The 5929-nt window shown below is 46.0% G+C and overlaps 1 long non-coding RNA gene across 2 annotated transcripts; it reads left to right on the top strand.

Annotated features, from left to right (window-relative positions):
• Window positions 1-69: 69 nt before the first annotated feature.
• Window positions 70-5929, top strand: LOC141749309 (uncharacterized). 2 transcript variants are annotated; one of them, XR_012589316.1, is made up of 5 exons: window positions 70-381; window positions 1509-1582; window positions 2448-2559; window positions 3093-3221; window positions 4819-5929. It is a non-coding gene; the product is annotated as an uncharacterized LOC141749309 (long non-coding RNA). The 2 variants fall into 2 exon arrangements; XR_012589315.1 differs by having other exon boundaries at window positions 70-1582.

Here is a 5929-nt window from a genome sequence, read left to right as displayed (position 1 = left end):
GGGGCGGCCTGGGCGCAGGGGATGCCGGGAAGGGGCGCTATAAAAGCCCGGGTGCTATTTACGCCGCGCGGGGTGGGTTGTTGCGCCTGCGCCGTGCGGGTGGGTGCTGCTGCAGCTGCCGCTGAGGGCCCGAGAGTCAGCCGCCCGCTCCCCCCCCCCCCCCCAGGCCGCCTCTGGTGGAGGCGAGGTGTGGGAAAGTGTGTGTGCTTCCTCTGTGTGTCTTCCACCTGTGGGGCTCGCTTGGGGCCCAGCAGTGTGTGCCCTGTGGGCAGCCCTCCCCATTGGATGTGGCTCTCTAGCTGGGCCTTGCTAGGCCAGGGGAAGTCGGCTGTGGGTGGTGGTGTGGTATCAGGGTGCTGCGTTTGTCCCCTGGCCTTTCAGGTGAGGTTCTTGGGGCTGGGAGGTTGTTCCCAGTTTTTTCTCGTTGAGCAGGTAAGCTCCGCTAGTGACAAAAACGGAGTGGAGCTGGAGGAAGCTGAGGAGCTGTTGGGCAATGAGTGCAGGAGAGAGCTGGAAGTCTGCACCATGTCTTGCTGCCAGGATCATCTGAGCATGCCTTTGGCTTGTGTGATGGGAAGGACTGTCCTTATCTTGGGATGCAGAGCCCCTGAGGTTGATGCAGTGCCACCTTTGTGCCCTGGAGGAAGGGTGCTGTGACATCTGTTGCCTTTTTCCCTCTTTGCCCACATGAGAAGGTTGAACAGGTGTAGCTGGCCTTAGGGGACTCAGGCATTGCTTCGTGTATGGAGGGGATTGATGACAGTCAGCCTGTGCATGTCCCTCTCAAAAGTTCTGTTGTGCAACAGGCATGGTAGCCTTTAGCTGGCATTTGGGGATAGCCAACTTAATCCAGGTTCCCTTGAGGGAAACTGAGTGCTGTGCCAATCCTGGTATGTGATCCTGTTAATAGGTGCCTTTTCCCATCCCCATTCCCTCCTCACTTGATGGCATTTGCATTGCTGGCTAACTTCAGACTGACCTTTTTATGGACTACTCTCTGGTGTCCGTAGAGGAAGGAACTGCTTAACACCTGTCAGTGAGCCTGTCTCTGGGACTAGCTCGCTCTGGAGCATTTTGAGGAAGCTGACTTTCATAAGCAAACATTTGATACAGACTGATAAGTGGTTTTAAGGTGTACAGCTTGGTACTGATACTCGACAGACAGTTGACAGCGTTCATGGTCATGAGGCCCTGTGATAGTTTGTCCTGTGGGGTGACTGGTACACCTCCACTTCTGATGTTACAGGAACATTGAGACAGAAGTTCACTTGTCTTAAGTCAGTAGTGAAATTACCTATGTGGTTTGGGCACCAGCGTGGTGGGGCTCTAACCACAAATCAGATATTCCTAGGTTCTTTTCATAATCTTTTTTTAAATTATTATTACTGTCTGATAGAGATCCTTGTGGGCTACTTCTTTTTTTACGATCCATTGGGAAGTCTGGCCTTTGTTTACAAAACACTGTTGGGTGTTTTGATCATGGTATGTGTGTGCTCCTTTTCCTGCAGCAGTATCTCCTTGCCCAAGGCAGAGAGCTCTTTGTATTTGGATGGGTCTATGGCCCCAGGTCCTGTTCTCTCAGGTGAGCACTGTTCAAGTGGACATCATGTTAATCAAAGTGCTTCAGGAGCCGCTTTGTTCCAATTTGGTAAATAGATAGCTTTTAATGGATCAGAGCTTTGATTTTGATGAAGATGGTAGCCAACAAGCTCTACAACTGGCTATGTGGATCCTCAGGCTAACTCTCTCTGTAAACCATGCCTTTTGAAGGTGTCTGTAGTGCCAGCTTGCCACATTCTCTTCTCTTTGTCTCATCTGTGTGTCACGGTTCAAAACAAAGTCTTCATCCTGACTTTTATGTTACAGCCAGGACCCCACTAGGTGTCAGCTTCAAGGATGAGAAGGTAGTAGAGAAATGTAGCTCTTCTCACATGGCATGTGGAGACTTCATTTGTGAGTTAAAGCAACATATTCTGAAACAGTTTGATCATAAATGTCTCTTTTTTTCTCCAGTTTATTTTTTGCCAAGATAAGACTCCATACAGGGGAAAAAAGTTTCTTAACTGATAGCCAGGAACAGCTGAAACATCTGAGAATATCTTTTGCAGATATTTTTATTACAGAGATACCTTTTGCAATCAATTCCACTGAAGTCAGGCAGTCTCTGAAGTGTGTTTATAGCTATCAGAAAAAGCAACAAAAACTGTGAGGAAATAATAGGAAGCATTAACTGATAAGATTTTTTTTTTCCTTAGGGAGTATAACACGGGTTATGTTTTTAGTCAAGCTGCACACTTGATTGAAGAGTAAACGTAGGTTTTGTGTCAGGAAACGAGGAGAACACCACAGCATGACATTATTCAGCAGAAGTCCTCTGTAACTTACCAGCTCAAATGTTTTCTGTTAGTTAATTGTATCATAATTTGCTTTTATAAATTTTTTTCTAGATACCGTTCCCAGTTTCCTGCTTACCAACATAATATGATGGCATGTGAATGTTGTCTCTGATTTAGAATTACAAGCTGAGCAGCATTGAAGCATCTGTCTACCCCCAGGAAAGTATATTTGTATGGTGGTGGTGTGTGTTGTTTGGTTTTTTTAAGGAAAAAAAAATGAATCCCCAACAACTTACCTTTCCAAGCTGATCTGGATATCCAGCACCTCTTAAAGTCACAAACTTTCATCTGAACCTAGGCTGCTCAGATTCAGAAAGGATGAAAATTAGCAGGTCAAACCCACTCCAGACACGTTAAGTGTCTTCCCAGGTTCCTCATATGTGGCCTAATTAAGCAAATAGGAAGTGTCCCAGTGGTGCCAGTATAAAAAAATGTAAAAGCAGTAGAGTCAAACCAAAGGGAGATCTATTTCTTCCATTTAGGACATCAGTATTCCTCTCTCCCCAGTCTACACTGCATTTAGGCCAAGTGCAGGTGTTGATGAAGTCATTTTTTGACCTGTCTCACAAGTAAAGAAGCCTGAAGGGCAAGTTGTCTGTCTGAAGTCCTAAAGGAAGTGGCCACCTTGAAATCCAGTCCTCTAGCATCCTCCTTCCCTGTTGCTGTAGCAATTAACTCACTTGTGTCTCTCCACAGGTGCCAGCTTGCAGATGAGCTCCAGTGCTCTGGACAGGGGAATTTCACAGAACAGGGAACTGCCCTTCCTCGGGGAGAGGGAAAGCCAAAGCCTCTGATTTGCAGAGGGGGAGCAGAAGCTCAAAAAAGGTGCTGGCCTTTAGTCAAATACAGGGTCTTAGCCATGGTTGGAGAAATTAAGCCTATGAGCCCCTGCTGATTGCAGTTGAAGTGTATGAGACTGGCACAGGTTTGCTTGTGCCATAGGCACCTCCTGGGTGGCATTGGTCAGGCTTCTCTGGCCCAGGGAGCAGCGAGCGCTGCTGCAGGACTGCTGGAGGAGAAAGCAGCTCTCTGTTTCTGCCAAGAGAAAGCCTGGTACAGAAACTATCGAGGTTCAGAGGAACATAGGCCTTCCAAGAACAGCTTGGGTCTCAAAGCTTATCCCCTGCCTCCCCAGATGGACCAAGCGCTCCTTAAAATCCTACAGCAAAGCAACCAGAAATCTTTGCTTTCTATACTCCTTGTCTGAGTGTGGGATCCTCCTGGTCCCCTCATTGTGAAGGTGATTTATTACCTGAACTGAAAGTTTCTCACATCCCTACCAGGGAATGTATATCCACAAGTCTGTGCCTCTTGGAGACCCTGGCTGACTCTTGGGCATGACTGCTCCAGACAGTAGTGACTTTCACAAGCTCACCCCTTAATCCTAGTGTGACCCACCTTCTCCTCTCTCACAAACAGGGCACAAGCAGCTCCTTATGTTCTGAAAACCTTTCATATATTTCACTGTAATTTTCTTCTTGTTGCAAGTCATTTATTTTTCTGCGCAATTCTTTTAACTTGTGTCTCAGTTGAAAGCCGCTTTGAATTTCAATTCACAATTATTTAGCTTCTTTCACACCAACATAGCACCTTTGCTTTAAGCTTGTATGGGGCTTTAAGTGCACGGTAGCTGCTGTGGCAACAAAATGCAATGAAAGTAAGTTTACCATGTGGTTATGTGCGGAGAGACTTAATTAAAAACACTAGCAGAAAAAGCTACAGTTTGACTAGCAGGCAGCAAGCAAGACCAATGAAGTTCAGTTTATGCTCAAAGACCAAATTTATCCAGAACTTTGAGATTTTTAAATGGACAAAATTTAGAGATTTTTTAGTAGCATCCAGCAATAACTCTACTATACAGAAATTGTAATGCTTTGCAAAACATCAGAATATAGAATAGAAAAGGAATAGAAGTTTTCAGTTGTACGATAAGGCATTTAATATTAACTCTTTTTGTGCAGTTTAAGATAATCAGATTGTTTTCTTCCTGTTTTCTAAATTTAGAAATATTTGGAAGAGCTCTAGTGAATTATACTGTGAGAAAGTGAAATAAAACCAGTTTCCCTTCTTAGTTCTAGAGGGTATACTGAACAGAATATATTGATGCAACTTGAAAAAATTAGATTTCCCCACCATTTTACTAGTATTTCAAAAATCTGTTTTTCTGTTGAGTGCCTTCCCTCCCGCCAGTTTTGGTTTTATTTCAAGAAACAGCAAAAAAGCCCTTAAATATTTGCCCCATTCTAGATACAGACTCTGTGTGTGGCACAAATGTACAGCACATGCGACTCTCCATTTATAGGCTAGGCTGGCTTGTCAGCAGAAGGAACACATCAGGGATAACATCCTACTGGGACTAAATTTTCATACTTTATTTCAGCCTGCCATTAAATGCTCAGTAAATCCACTATTTTCCTTACAGGCAGGATGGAAGGATTGACAGACACCCCCCCAGAGTGAAACGTGCTGCAGCTGAGCAGCAAGGACAGACCTGCCGGTGACCTACAAGAACCTGCAGTGCCTCTGCTCCACTCCCTTCCTGCCCTCTGCTGCTGCGCTCTGGAGAAGCCAAATCACAGAAGGATCAGAGCAGGACACCTGGTGTGTGCTTATACAGTTGGAAGGGGAAGGAAGTCCTGGCCATGCCCTGCTGCTGGCTGTAAGGCTCATCCAAAATCGTCTGCAGCAGGGCAGGATGAGAACTGAAGCTTTAGTAACGCTTGGTGCATTTGGCTGGGGGGTCCTGTACCACCAGGAAACTGTCCTGGAGACTGCCGCTACCTACATGCAAAAAATGAGAGAAAATGCATAATATCCACCATTATTCAAGTTCCCTGCTCCCAAGTGACACGAACACAGACTTTTAGGCTGCTTTTAGTGCCTTCTGACAGAGGAGAGAGCTGTCAGCTCACCATTGAACTGCTCAGCAAGCAGAGGTGCCCACCTGCGAGCTGCTTAAGCTGTCTGCCTGGCCCACTGAAGGAAGAAGTTATGCCTGACTTGCAGGAGGTGGATGCTAACCTGAAAAGCACTTAAATGTTTTGCTTTAACTGTATGTATGGGGTGTTTTGTGTCCCTGTACAATGAAAACCACAAGAACTTGTGCGTGGGGACAGTGGGAGTAGGTCTGAGCAGCTCTTCAAAGGTGGCATGTTTGGCAGTGGGGTATTCCACTTCTTGTTGCTGCAGTGACGCGCCCCTCCGTTGCACCAAGAGCCACTGGAAAACTGTAGCCTGCGCAATACCTTTCCGCTAATAGCTAGAGACAGAGCACCCTCCTCTGTGTCCAGACGATGAAAGCAGCCCTTTTATCTGGGATACCTGCCAGGCAGGAGAAAAAGGAAAAAGCTAGGTCAAACTGGTCTGAGATTGCTCAAGCCAAGGTGGACTGGTCTGAAGTGGAGTAAAAACCTGATCTCATCTGCTATTTCTCCTGGTCCGACTCGTCAGTAGCCTTCTTCCTTCAGCCGGTAGCAGTGTGACAAGGTATGGCTTAATTACAATGCTGAAATAAAAATCATTTCTTCATTAGA

This window comes from Larus michahellis, chromosome 10 (genome assembly GCF_964199755.1).
Source record: "Larus michahellis chromosome 10, bLarMic1.1, whole genome shotgun sequence".
Lineage (NCBI taxonomy): Eukaryota > Metazoa > Chordata > Aves > Charadriiformes > Laridae > Larus > Larus michahellis.
The sequence above is the reverse complement of the archived record's forward strand: the minus strand, read 5'-3'. Positions and strand labels throughout refer to the sequence as shown.